A 16096-nucleotide genomic window follows, 5' to 3' on the forward strand; every position below is an offset into this window, starting at 1 on the left:
AAGAAAAGTGCGTAATTTACATCCTAAAAGTACCTAATTTTTGCAAATGTTTCTATCCCACCCCCAAACAATCGAACGCTTTGTCCTCAAAGTGTAAAGAGATAAGGAAAGAATTTACCATAGAAACATGATAAAAATTGGCAGTACCTGTAACATAAATATTATAAAGATAATATGATAACATGAAGCATAATTAAACTATTATGTACTAACTAAATTGGAGTAAACATGACAGACAAAGGGTGGCAAAACGTTTTGAAATGATACCAAAATACGCCACCCTCAAACAAAATTGGAAAACTTTTTTGAAGTTCGAAAATTTTTGATTGGCCTATACTCCAGAAAGGTGGTATTATACAAAAACTTGGGTCGTTTAAAGTCAGATTCTCTTAGACTTAATGTGGGTCATTTTAAATCAGATTCCCCTAGACTGTGCACACCCCCAAACAAGCAAGAAACTGGGGTGGCACAAAATGGATGATGCGTGGTCAACTATAAACTAATAGTCAAAAGAGTTAGGGGTCTAGCCATAAAAATATGATACTAAATGTACCCCCAAACAGAATGAAGTTGTATAATTGGAAGCAATCATGTAGAAAAATGAATAAAAACTTATGCAACCCATCAAAGAACATATACAAACCATCATGTTGTAGCTGTTTTAAAGAGTTAGAATGACCCAAAAGATGAATTAGTGATATTTTAGGTGAGAAAGGAATGAAGTATGGATCTTGATGTCTTTTATGAGGCTCAGATGAGAAAAAATAAGACAAACTAGGTTTCTCACTACACTCGATCAAAGTTTGGCTCTCAACTACAAGAATAGTGTACTCATGGGATTGTGTGTTAGACAAAAACTTTTCACCATGAGGGTTGAAAAAATTATAGAGGGTCTCTGAGGCAATAGGCTCAAGTGCAAATTTGAGGTTCCTCTAAAATGATGGGTGAATGGATGGCTTAGTTGTGGTAGATGGTTAGATTTTAGGTGGTAACTCAGGAGGATGGTGGTCAGTTGGTGCATCCTCACACGCTCTTAAGAAATCATACAAATCTTCATCCAGCTTAGCTAAATCCATAAAGTTGTGGTTCGTGGCTTTATCTTTAAGAAATTCATATATTTCTTCCATTGTTATTTCCTCAACTGCCAAACTAAATTGAGATTCATATTGCGATAAAGAAGTTACTTTCTTTAATTCCTACACATGACCTTGTTCATGCCTTAGATTAGAATTGTTGATTTATATTTTCTCACTCTCATCCTCTAAAACAATATAAGTTTCCTCAATGACATCATGGTCATCCGACATAAGTCCTAAAGAGTTGTCTTCAAGAATTTCCTCATCCAAGTAGTGTGTGGAGTTAATATAATGGTTAATGGGAGAGTCATGGGAAGGTAATGGTTCATGAAATTCAGGGTAGGTCTTAACTAGGTCGAATGGTTTGGTTATGGGAATAGGTTGTTATACTTGTATGTTGATCTCTAGCAAGGTTGAAAGTTCTTTGTTAGGTGAGGGGATCATGGAAATCATTTGGGCTAGATTCTAAAGCATAGTTTGGGTTTTGGCATTTTGTTCTCTAAACAATTTTTCATTGTTGGCTATTTGTTCCCTACATGTTTGTTGTGAGGCAGTTATTTGTTTGGAAATTTTGTCTAAGAAAGGTGACGAACTAGATGGGTGAATGATTTCTAGCATGGTGGAAGGGTCTGGCGTAGGTGAGGTTTGCATCAATCTTGTCCATTCTAGGTCCTAAAGTATTATTTTGTTTTTGGCCATTATTTTGTCAAATGTTGTTAGCGGAGGGGAAGCTTAGTGGTGTGGGTCTGGTTGGTATGGTGTTTGATAGTCATAGTTATTGGCGTTTGAGTGACTCTGGTTGATATCGTACTGTGATGGGTTAGGTTGACTAGAAAACTCTTGATTGTATGGGTTACTATAAAAATTTGAAAATTGAGGTTCATAATTATTATTATATCCTATAGTAGGCTCAAACTCTTGATATGATGGGCAATGAGAAGCCCAATGGTAAGGACTACCACAACATGAACATGGTGAAGGGTTTGCATAATAACCACATGATTGTTGGTCTACATATTGATATGCCATATTGGTTTTAAAAATATATTCAAGAACAATTAATATGCAAATGAAACTCTAACTATAAATTTCTAGATAGGCATGTGCATTGACGTTTATGATAGATAGCGTTAGATGGTTAGTCGTACCGGGCCATGATCTTATGCAAGGCTAAGGCCAATATGAACGAAATATGAACAACAGTCAAACAACAACCTGATATACTAGAATTAAAACTCCTCTAACAGAAGAAACGAGGAGTGGAAGAAGAAGTACCTAAATGCCTCCTTGCTACGCATGTGAATAGCGCCTTGTATACGCAATCCCAGTGATTATAAGAAGTTGGAAACACTGAATAACGGGAGCCGGTGACTAACCTGTGAAAATCGGGCTTCCTTTTGAAGGGGCACGGGCACTGTAGAGGTACATTACATTTTAGTCATGACCTTACAATCTCGGAGAATAGGGTTTGTATGAGATGTTTGACTGAACTCAGGTCGATGCTCTGAGTTGCCTACGTATCCAGTTCTCTGATGAACTGGAATCAAGTCAGACATAGTTCATTTTGAGTAGTTGAGTTGGAGATAGAGAGAATGTCAGCCTCCCTTGATAATGGAGAAGACGCCTCATTTTATAAGCATAGATCCCCCTTTTGTGCTGTCTTGATGATTGCTTTTACTCCTTCCGTTACAAAGTAATGATCTGTCATTAATGATGTTGTTGACCAGCTTGCAGGGGTTACGTTTCCTAGGTCGTTTGGATGACCTGACCTTAGGCCATATGCACGACCTGCTTGTAGTCTGGACACATGGTCTGCCACGAGTGGTTGAGAGTGGAAGGTACTGACATAGCCCCTTTTCTTTATATCACTGTTTGTAAAATAGTGTTGTAAAGAAAGATAATAAAGGAGACCGCGTGTCTTACTTGGTTGAAAATGGAGATTGCTACAAATTGAATTTTCTGTGTTTGTAGGCTGGATATTGTTTGTTGCTTAGAGCTTTGTTGGGAGTTGATGTGGTAGTGCGCAGATTGTAGCTCGTAGTGCGTAGATCGTAAATTGTAGTTCGTAGATTGGTTTTGACTAATAATTAGCCTTTGAGTGGTAATTACAGTTAAATTAAATTTAACCCTGGCGTTGGTGTTAAGTTAATTGCACGCCTTTTGGGGGTGTTTTTGTTGATAGTTAGCCTTTTGGGGCATCACTATAGTTGATAGCTAGCCTTTTAAGGGCGTCACTATAGTTGATAGTTAGCCTTTTGGGGGCATCACTATGGTTGATAGCTAGCCTTTTGGAGGCATCACTATGGTTGATAGCTAGCCTTTTGGGGGCGTCACTATGGTTGAATTAAGCTTAACCCTGGCGTTGGTGTTAAGTTGATTGTATGCCTTTTGGGGGCATTTTTTGTTATAGTTAGCCTTTTGGGGCTCACTATGGTTGATGGCTAGCCTTTTAAGGGCGTCACTATGGTTAAATCAAGCTTAACCCTAGCGTTGATGTTAAGTTGATTGTACGCATTTTGGGGGCATTTTTGTTGATAGTTAGCTTTTTGGGGGCATCACTATGGTTGTTTCCCATTGATCGTCCTTGATTGCGATTGTAGTGCGTGGTTCGAACTTGATCCTTAGTAGGGCGTCAAGCTGATTGGTTGATAACTAGCCTTTTGGGGGCGTTATTGTTGTCGTAGATGCCATTTGAGCTGGCTGATTAGTAAGCCTTTTGGGGGCATTACTATGATTAATCGTTAACCTTTAGCTGGTTTGCTTATCACTAGCCCCCAGTTCGTAGTAGAAGCTGCCCTTTGTGGGTGTTAATGTTGTTTAGCCCCAGTGAAATAAGTTGTCCCAGTTCGGAGATGGCTATGGCTAGCTCCCAGCTTGATTGGCTTGCAATAAACTACAAGGGAGTGAGCTTCTATTTTGCAATTCGAGCGACTCACTAGTTCGGCCTATCTTGAGGACAACCTGAGCTGAGGATGAGCTGTTCTGAGGATGAGTTGAGCTGAGAATGGCCGGTCTTGAGGATGACCTGAGCTAAGGATAAGCTGAGCTGAGGATGATCTGAGCTGAGGATGAGCTGATCTGAGGATGAGCTGACTTGAGGATGAGCTGTTTTGAGGATGAGCTGATCTTTAGCTAATTGGAGTAAGTTTGTATGTGTTTCGGTATTTTGGCCATAACTTTGGCTACAGTTGTCAGAATCACGTGTGTGAACCCAATTCGAAAAGATCTCGGTGGCACGCACGCTGTCACTACCGAGCTTTGTTTTGTGGTGGCCATTTTCAAGGTCAAAATCCACTGTTTTCCCCTCTAAAATCACTTTTTCTGTTTTTGTCCAACCTGAGCTGATGATGCGCTGATCTGATGGATGACCTGGAGGAGGACGACCTGGCTGAGGATGACCTGAGATGAGGATGACCTGACTTGATGATGTGCTGATCTGATGGACGACCTAGCTGAGGACGACCTGGAGGAGGACGACCTGAGCTGAGGATAACTTGACTTGATGATGTGCTGATCTGATGGATAACCTGGAGGAGGATGACCTGAGCTGAGTGATGCAGGAGGATCTGAGTCAGATGATGCTGAGTTGTCAGATTGCACATTGATGATACTATGGTTGTCGGTAGGAGGCTGCTTGTCCCTAACTTCTGTGGTGAATGGTGACACCTTGTATGGCTGGAGCATCTTCTGAATGATCTGGGCTAGGGCTGGCTTTTTCGCATGTTTTGTCCAGTCATTGGGTGAGATCGTCAAGGCGTTGATTAATGGTTGTAGTGAGGGTTGTGACCGCGTTGTTGTCAATGGCGTCTGGAGTCACATTGCTGGTGTTGGAAGTGGTTTGCTTGCACATAGCTTGGTTCTCTTGCTGGAGCGTGGTGAATGGTTCTTGGAGGAACTTGACTTGATCTACCAGAGCTTGTAGTTGTGCTTCCATGGTAGTTGTGTTAATCTGAGGACGACCTGGCTGAGGACGACCTGGCTGGATGCGTTTTGGTATTTTGGGTATAACTTTGGCTACAGTTGTTAGAATCACGCGTGCGACCCCAACTAGGAAAGATCTCAGTGGCGCACACGCTGTTAGGTGGTACTTGATGGACGACTTGGCTAAGAACGACTTGGAGGAGGACAACCTAGATGAGGACTGATAAGCACCCAAAAGTGTATTATGAAACCCCATTGAGACATATAAATTTGGTTAATTATGTGTTTAATAATCATGAAATAAATATGTTTTCATACTTTTGCAGGTATTTGCAGTAAACATGGAAATATTGGTTAAACCTGAAATAAAGCACGAGGAACGGCGTATATACGAATTCTCCCAAATCCACACAGAAGCATCAAACTTCCAAAGCTCCTACCTCTCGAACCAGGACTCCGAATGCGACACGAGAGATGCTCAGACAATCAGGGCGATGAACTCTACGCATAGGCGGAAAATTGTAACACTGCCCAAAATACCGGACCGCCATCGGATCACATGGACCTACTACTATATGGGGGCCACAAGATTGGATGAGTCATCAATCATGGAGCATGTCAAGACAAAGATAACAAATTATTGGTGCAAAGTTGACACCTTGCATGTAATAAATTAGATTAGGTGTTAATAGTGAAAAAAAAGGCAAGGTGTCACTTTGTTTTAATGTGGTAGATAAAAATGAATCAATGTGGTTTGATAATTCACGTGGGAGGAAATGAGATTTCTCTCAAATGGAGAAGAAATTAGACAAATGTGGGGACACTCCATTTACTCCCTTGACTTATTTTCCTCACATGACATTATTTTAGTTCCTTAGTGAAAATGAGAAGGGAGTTTTTAGTTTTTATGAAAAAAAAACTTGTAATAGTTTTAATGGAGGAACACTTGTTCTTCTAGAAAATAATAGAAGTGAGTTTGGTTGTTCATCTTTCTTCTCTCTCTCTCTCACTTTCTTTCTCTTTTGTGTTTTTTCTTAGTTCATAAATCCTTGTCCTAAGGATCATGAGCTAACTTCCCTTTTGGGGAGTTAATCTAACTCATGTGAGGGTAAACCAATTGTTGTTGGTTTGGTAGGTTTAGGAAGAACAACTAACTCTACATCCTACCCCAAAATGGTAGTTGGTGTAGAGTTTAGTTAGGAATCAAGCAATGAGCTTAGAGATAAGTCATTGTTTGGTTTCACTTGCTAGCATGTATGAGCTCTTTAGTGAGCCATGCATGCTAGGGATCAAATCTATTTTTCCGTTAGGGACTTGTCTATGAGTCTAGGAAGAATCAAAACCTTTACAAATCAACACTAATGATAGTTTCACATGAGGAGGATTAACTCTCCAACTTCTCTTTCAAATTTCTATTTCGGTATTAAGAGCATGTTTTCATTGTTAATGTTTTTATTAATGTTTGTGTAGGAAGGAAAAATCTAACATTTATATTATATCCTTACTCCTTAATTTCCCTTTATTGTAACATCTAATTTTTAGCTGTTCTAAGCTTTAGGTTAGTTCGAATCCTTATTCAAACTCTACGAAATGAAGATCGTGAGTAAGGAACCTTGATTGCTTTTACATTAATTTAGAGAGTTCAAAACTCTAAGTAGTATTCTCCAAGCATATATCAAGGACGACCAGGCTGAGGACGACCTGGAGGAGAACGACCAGGCTGAGAATGACCTGGCTGAGGACAACCTAGAGGAGGTCTTTGCATGAGATCTGGCTAAGGTTTTGATATAGCTCTGTGTGCTAGTGTACACTTTTCCTCATTGATATAGGTCCATAGATTGGCATGCTATAAAATGTCTGTTTGAGATTGGTTGAACCAACACCTTAGTTGACTTGGTAAGGAGCGACCTGTAAGCTGGATTCCTGGATCTGTGTTGTCACTGATTCAAACCAAAGGAAATAAACTAGCCAAATGTCACATGAATTCATAAGTGAACCATCCGTAGTGATCTTGAGAAGAAATAACTCATCTGAACATTTATTTGATGCAGCTTGTTGGCAACATAATTATTTTGTTGGACCAGAAACAAATGATTTCAAAGTTAGCAGTAATGGAGTTTTGAAAAGAGTACTTATCTTATTTGAACGTTGCGACCTGGTTGTTAGATTTAAATTCCCATTCATCGATTCTGCATATTGTTTCTCTCCAATTGTCACTTGCAAATCTATGATTTCGGTAGCTTTTCCCTTTGATTACCGCGCTTCGTGAGCTTGAAAATTTTAGAGAGTTTGAGAGAGTTGAGTGGATGAATTTTCAAGTATTTCGATCCACAGACGGCGCCAATGTAGAGGTACATTACATTTTAGTCATGACCTTACAATCTTGGAGAATAGGGTTTGTATGAGATGTTTGACTGAACTCAGGTCGGTGCTCTGAGTTGCCTACGTATCCAGTTCTCTGATAAACTAGAATCAAGTCAGACGTAGTTCATTTTGAGTTGTTGAGTTGGAGATAGAGAGAATATTAGCCTCCCTTGAGAATGGAGAAGACGCCTCCTTTTATAGGCGTAGATCCCCTTTTTGTGCTGTCTTGATGATTGCTTTAATTTACTCCTTCCATTACGAAGTAATGATCTGTCATTAATGATGTTGTTGACCAGCTTGCAGCAGTTACATTTCCTAGGTCGTTTGGATCAAGGCCCAAAATATCGCTGATATATCCGATATATCGCCGATATATCTCGATAAATTGGTACACCGATATTGATATTTCCGATATACATCCACCGAATATTGAACCCTTTTTTCCGATATATATCGGAATTTCCGATATGAAACTTTATATCGCCGATATAATCGATATATATCGGTTGACTTTTTGACCATTTTAAAATATAAATCCGATATTTCCAATATATTTCCGATATTTCCGATATTATATTTCCGATATTTTAAATAGTTTGGACTGGTTACCAAAAAAATGGATATATCCGAAATATCCGATATATATCGGTTTTTGGGTACACCGATATATTCATCGATATCGATATTTTGGGCCTTGGTTTGGATGACCTGACCTTAGGTCATATGCATGACCTGCTTGTAGTCTAGACACATGGTCTACCACGAGTGGTTGAGAGTGGAGGGTACTGACAGGCACGCTTGGAATCAGGCTAATAAGGGCACGTGCGCGCTCTTGCTTGACACGACTTCCAGTACTTAGAGTGTGGGCGTGCTTCAGAAATAGCCTACTTAGAGCGCGTGCACACTCCAAAAAATTTGAAATTTTTGCAGTAATTTTCTAAGAAGTCCAGTAAGTAGCATGTACAATTTCAGAACAATCGAAGTTATGAAAGTCCTTCTACTGCCCTGTAAAGTTTGTAAGACAGGTTTTGGACACAATACAAACAACCGAATGGTTAATTAATCAAAACAGAGCCAAAAAATTGCCAAAATTTTATTGGAGAATCCTGATAGATCATGCGTGTTCCTGTAAACAATTTCGAGCAATTGGAGTTCTACAAATCCTCCTTATCGGTTGTTGTTCCAGAAATTAAGTGTTGCATAACTGCAAAAACACACTGGAAACAATCCACTAGTTAGGTGGTCAAAACAAATAAAAAACACTTCAAATGTTTACTGCAAACTTATGACTTATGATAGATACTCCTGTAAAAATCTTAGAATTTTTGGAACTGCCTAAGTAACCTTACTTGTCAGTTTTTCCCGAAACTTACGGTTTGGAAGCTAAAATGTAGCACTATAAAGATGGTATTAGTTCCGTAGGTAAACTAACTTGTAAATATATGAAAATATTTAAGTAAATCAATAACACCTTAAGATTATGCCCGTAAATTTTCAGAATTTTTCGAAATTTACAAATACCTTGGTTGCAGTGTTCTTCATTGTGAATCTACAGACACAAGGGAGGGCGGGCGTGCTCTGAACAAGGCAAAATGGAGGGCGTGTGCCCCTGTGCTTAAAACAGTGAACAATAATGAAAATGCAAGAACCAGGAATGAAAAATTAAAAGGGTGGGTGGGTTGAGAATGGGGAATTGCCCCTTGGATTCAAGCAATTGAATTCTTGTCCTGATAGAGTTTAAGATGGCAGCGGCGCCGTTTGATAATCACAAATTTATGTAAACTAACTAATTTGTGTAAACACAAATAATCAATCAACTAAACAAGTGCTTAGATCAATATTCCTACTCTCAAATAATAATGAAGTAATATAAAGAGTACGGATTCGTTCCACTCCTAAACTACCAAGACATAAAAGAATTCAACTAATTTAAATCATAAAGAAACAATGGTGAGAGTAATATTATGTTGAGAGATTTCTATTCTACGATTATACTACGGATCCAAATAAATCTAATTTAACTAAACTAATAGAAATAGGGTTTTGATGGAAGAGAAAATTATAGAGAAGAGTAATCAATCCACCTAATGATTAGTTTCAAGCAAGAATATAATTATTCTTTAAAAAGATATCATCTTTAGGTTTTCACACAATGATATAACCTAAAGTCTTAAACTTTATCATCCCTAGCAATAACCTACATCTCTATAGTCATTATTACTAGCATGTAGGATTATTACAACCAAGCCTCTCTAATTAATTATAACAATCCCTAGTTTAATTTACTATATGCTTATTTTGGAAGTCATACAATAAACTAAACCCATTGAAATACATACACAATCCAATAATTCTACTAAGTAATATATTTCTCATTAGACTTCATAATCACTCCCTCTAATGGGGGGATTAGCCTAATATTATTGGATTAATTCAACTAAAATAATGAAAGGAAGACATAATATAAAAAAGAAGTAATTTAATGGAATAAACTAAAGCTTTTATTAAAAAGTTCTAATGGAGACTACAAACTAAACTAATTAGCTAAACCTAACTTAAATTAAAGAAGGAGGAAGAGAGAACCCTAATTTACAACTAAACTAAAGAGGGGAGTAGCCGAGTTTTGTTTAGCCTTAAATCTCTTTATATAGGAAACGGTTAGGTTTACAATTTCGTATATGGGCTTTGGAGCTGTGTTTTGGGCCACTAAATCAAGCCCAAAATGTAATTACTTAAGTCTAAAAAGGGTTTCTATGCATGAATTTACTGCAACACCCTTTTCATCTACTTTTACTACTCTGATTTAGTCAAGACTTGAACCATTAGAAACCTCTTTCCGATCCGGTCATTTTGACATATAATAGGCCCAATTCTGAGGTCTAAGTCCAAAGATACGGCCTACAGAAGTTCTGTTAACTTTTCTGCTCTTTTTCTACCCGCGTTGACTTTGACTTTTCAATTTGACTGGGCTTTAAAAAGGTTTTTTCTCCTTGAAACTTGCGTTTTAATCATAAAACTTCTTAGCAACCAACTTTTGCTCTTTTCTCTTGCAAAAGTGACATATTTCTTCACATAGTTAACTCCAATATCTGAAATACACAAAAGCACGTAAACAGTATTAACCTTTATTTATTATACATATAATTGGTCTAAATGTAATATTATTAAGGGGTTAAAACTACAATTTTGGGCTCTTATCACCTAGTATGAGATAAATAGATCAGTTTTCCTACAAGCCTCTGGTATCTCCCCTTATCGGTTGGAGTTGCATTCAAACACAGAAACAACTTGTGGTTCTGCTCAATGGGAGTATCAATTGGCTTACATCCGAGCATTCCTGTCTCAGATAATAAATCAAGAATATATTTCTGCTGGGATAAGAAAATGTCATGTTTTGATCGGGCTACCTCAATCCCAAGGAAATATTTAAGGTTTCCAAGCTATTTCATTTCAAACTCAGAAGCCAAATATTGTTGTAAACTAGAAATCTCCTCATGATCATCACCTGTCACCACCATATCATCAACATAGATAATCAAAGCAGTGATTTTACATCTTCTGTGTTTTAAAAACAAAGTGTGATCTGAGTTGCTCTATTTGTAGCCGAACTTCTTCATAGACTTGGTGAACTTGCCAAACCAAGCTCTTGGGGACTGTTTCAACCCATACAATATATGCCTTTTTTAGTTTACAAACCATTGTTGTATCTAAGTATTCTGGTATACCTGGGGAGGATCCTGATAGGGTTATATACTAAAAGCATTACTTTTGTAATAACTCTAATTCTTTATATTTAGAATGAGAATCATATGGGCAAATGTTATGCATATTATATATGTTATTAGTTATATGCACGCGTCTAATACTTTATGTTGTAGATGATATGGTGTGTGGCGACACATAGAAGATCATATCATCAGTACCTTATAAAGTATAAGTAAACGTTCAAAACCTAGATGGATATGGACAAACCATTGGTACGGTTGTAGTATAATATGGTATTAGTCTATCTTGACTACAGGATTACACTAGTACACTTTGTGTGTATTGAACAGGACCAAGTGAGGTTGTTTCTCTTTATACTGACTATATAAGAGAACAAACACCTTTGTTATTATGGATGATTGTCCTCTTTATCCGGATATAATAACGGGCACTTACGTGCATTGTACATTGCTTTAAATCATCAATGAGTGAGATTCATTTGTGAATCAACAAACTCGATGGATTGGATAATGACATTGTATGTAAGGTGTGTTGTTGATTATAGAAGGAATCTGTGACCCGCAAGAAGTCGGGTTGATGATGTCCCCTTGAGGATGCAGGTGGATTTAATCCGACATGGACAATGAGGTTGAGTGATACTACTTAAGGACATAAGAAGTTGATTAATGTAGTTGTCAGTAACTTGACTTAATCAACGGGCATTCGATATCTTAAACACGGGGAGATCAACGAGCATATAATATGGAGCCCATAAACGTAATACACGTAATTTGGGATTAGGGCGGTAGTGCAACAATGGCCTTTAGTTGAATAAGTCATTTGTTGACGGACTTAGGCCGTGTGTTTTGGGCAAACATGGGAAGCCCAAGCCCGTCAGGACACCTAACCCTAATTTCTCCTTATGGTCCCTGTTGTAGCCTATATAAAGAAACTCTTTTCTCTTGGCCGAAATTGATTCATTCATTGATTGAAAAATAGAGGCAAGGAAAGAGAGAAAGAAAGGGTTGGTAGATCGTTGCCCACACAACGTCCATTCCAAAGATAGGAATACAACAAAAGATCAAGAGGTTGCTGATTCATAGAGTTTGGATTCTCAGAGTTATCATAGTTGATCAAAGGTATGATTCTAAACAAAATCGTGATAACATTTATTCCGCTGCGCATGGTTTTCACAGTTTGTAAACTGCAACCATAACGGTTCCTACATATCCATATATACTTCTTCAGTAAGATCTCCATGCAATAAAGCATTTTTCACATCAAACTGAAGAAGAGGCCAATCTTTATTAGCTGCTAAGGATAAAAGTACCCTCACAGTATTGAGTTTGGCAGCCGGTGCAAAAGTTTCTTGATAATCTACACCATAAGATTGTGTATACCCTTTTGCAACTAGCCGAGCTTTGTATCTCTCAATACTCCCATCTGTTTGAGCTTAACTGTAAATACCCATCTGCACCCCCACGGTCTTCTTTCCCTTTGGTAAGATTACAAGTTCCCAAGTAGCATTCTTTTTCAGTGCTACCATTTCTTCTGCATGCCATAGCTTTGGTCCATCTAAAATCTGCTAAAGCTTCCTGCATTTTACTAGGAATAGAGACAGATGATAACTGGAATACATAAGATGCATATGACTTGGACAACTTGTGAGATGACACATAGGTGCAAATGGGATATTTCACTTTAGCTTTAAGATCAGGTTCATATTTAATTGGTGGTTGGCCACGGTTAGATCGAGGTAGAAGATGATATTGAACTAGATCAGAATCAAGACTAGATATATTAACAACATCATGAATATTGGAATCATCGATAATAGAGTTAGGCGATACCTCTAATGGGTCATCTAGAGAAGATTGGATCAGTGGATCCGTTATAGGAGGTAATATATTATCATGGGCTTGATATTCACATCCTTCACCTAAGCACTCAGGAGAGGCTGCATCGACTTCTTCTATTGAAATTTTATCATTTGGTGATCGTGGTCTCGATAAATCAAAGACCATTATATCATCATGATTCTGAATTTCATTTATATTCTCCCCCTGCAATGAAGAATCAGTGATCTCTGTGGTATAAAAAAGTTCGTGTTCATGGAAAATGACATCCATGGAGACATAAAATTTCCTAGAAGATGGATGATAACACTTACAACCCTTCTGAGTTGAGCCATACCCAACAAATACACAATTCACCGCATGTGAGTCAAGTTTGGTGCGTTGTTGTGCATGTAAGTGAACATACATTACACACCCAAAGATATGAGGTGCTAAATGAACAATGGGAGAAAATGTACAGTGGTCAGAAAGCACATCTAAGGGTCTCTGAAATTTTAGAACACTAGAAGGTGTACGATTAATCAAGTAAACAGCAGAGTTCAAAGCTTTGCCCCATAAGTGAGATGGGACATGACCACCAATTAATAGAGACAGAGTGACCTCCAAAAGGTGTCTGTTTTTTCGTTCTACAACCCTATTCTGTTGAGGTGAATAAGAACAAGATGTTTGATGGAGAATACCAGCCGAATGCATAAATCCAGTCAATTCTTTCTTGAAATACTCACCCCCATTATCAGAGCGAACAACCTTTATAGAGATGCCAAACTGTGTGAGCACCATCTTATGGAAAAGGGGAAAAACTATACATACATCACTTTTATGTCTCAGAAAGTATACCCAGGTCATCTGGGTGCAATCATCGACAAATGTAATGAACCATTTCATTCTACTATGTGTAGGACGTGGGGCAGGACCCCAAACATCTGAATGAACTAAAGAAAAAGGAGCATCAGTTTTATTATTAGTCGAATAGAAAATAGTACGATGGCTTTTCGCCATTACACAAGTTTCACAAGCAAAATCAGAAAGACTACAACCATTAAATATTGATGGAAATAATCTCCTAAGATAACCAAATGAAGGATGTCCTAGTCGTCTATGCCATAGCCAAATCTCTCTTTTATTATTTTTAACCTTGTCGTCACTCATAACATGAGCTAGTATTCCTCGATTGAACCGTTGAAAACCATCCTCCAGATAGTACAATCATCCACTTTGTTTACCACTGCCAATCCTCTCCTTGGTATGGATGTTTTGAAAAATACAGTGCATAGGAAAAAACAAGGCAACACAATTATTAAACTTGGTTAACTGGCTAACAGAGAGAAGATTACAGTTTAGTGATGGGATAAATAAAGCATCATGGATAGATAAAGTAGGGGACAGAGGTACAACGCCAACACCAACAACTGGAGATGACACACCATTAGCATTAGTAATGACTAATTTTGAACAACTAGAGGAGATATGGCTAAATTTATAGCGATCACAAGTTATATGATCAGTAGCACCCGTGTCAATTATCCAATCACTATTTCTATTAAAAGCAGTAAGACTAAAAACAGAGTTAGACATACCTGACTGGGCAACAAATTCGACAGCAGTGACTATGTGACTCTTCGAACTTGAACCATCTACCTTAGAGTTAGAAAACATGGGAGACGCCGTCTTACCCTTTGGATGCCAATCTGGATAACCATGAAGCTTAAAGCATGTATCAACTACATGGTTATTACCATTACAATTAGTACATGTACGAACACCTTTCTTTGACTCAAGTTGAGCAAATGGTTTTCGAGCCGCCATAGTAGTCCCTTCATTAGATGTCCTACCAAGCATGGCATCCTGACGATTCGCCTCAGCATAAACCATGGCATAAACAGACTGTATGTCTAGAAGTGGCTTAATAGCAAGAACACGACCACGAACCCCATCCAAATGAGAATCAAGACCGGCCAAGAAAACATACACATGCTGAGAATTAACCTTTATGGTATATTTCTTAATGTCATTGGCACACTCCATAGTGCAATCTTCAATAGCATCAAATTCCTGCCATAATTTTTGTAGTTTTCCAAAATAAGGAATAACAGAACCTCCATTTTGGTGGACAGAAATTACCTCACAATATAACTAATAACCCTTTGATGCATCTTGCCTGACTGAGTAAATTTGTTTGGCAGTTTCCCAGATTTCCTTGGTCGTAGACAAGCGAAGAAAAATTGACCTGATGTCCCTGGTCATTGCATCAAGGAGCCAAGACTTGACCAAACAGTTCTCGTCCTCCCAAGCTTCATATTCCTCATAATTTATGTCCATTGGAGCAACCTTAGTACCACAAATAAAGCCCCAACGTTTTCTACCCCTGATCTTGTTATGTGCATTGAATGACCACTCGATGTAATTAGTACCACCAAGTCGTTCTGGAGTAATTAGTGAGGACATTTCTTTCATATAAAGAGCAGGCACAACAGGGAATCATTATTGGAATTTAATTCGGTCATTATGATATAGAACACAAACAATGAACTAGATCAATAGATTGAAAACAATGATAAGTAAGAAGGATAATAAATACAATCTGATATAATGTAACAAATTGTATTATATGACCAGAAAAAGAAACCAAACACAAAAAAAGGCTCCGATTCCTATATTAATGGAGTAGTGGAAAGGAAATCGGAGTTGGCTCTTGATACCATGTCAAAGATGTTTGAATGGATATTTCTAATATTCTTTATTGATATATCAAGGGGGTATATATATACAAGAAGGATTCTATGAATACATAAGATCTCCCATTATTATAGGAATGATTATAGGAGATCTATATATGTAGAGAAAGATTACGATACACTTGCTAAGATTACAATATACTTTCTAAGTATACTACATACTGTAATATATTGTTACTCCAACTTCTAAAATAGTAAAATACCTTAACAGCGAGCGACTCTCAAGGACAAATCGTCTGAAAAAGTAACTGTAGAGGACACCTTTTTTTTTAATCACTCAGAAGGACCGGGTGGATGAAAGTTCAAGTATACCCTTGATACCAAATAAAAAAATGGGTTGGGTAGATGAAAGGTCAAGTATACCCCTGACCCAGGCCAGTGTATATAGTATGAACAATCATTGTTCATATACAAAACATGCGAGCTCATTGTTCATACC

This window comes from Coptis chinensis, chromosome 5, assembly GCF_015680905.1.
Source record: "Coptis chinensis isolate HL-2020 chromosome 5, ASM1568090v1, whole genome shotgun sequence".
Taxonomy (NCBI): Eukaryota; Viridiplantae; Streptophyta; class Magnoliopsida; order Ranunculales; family Ranunculaceae; genus Coptis; species Coptis chinensis.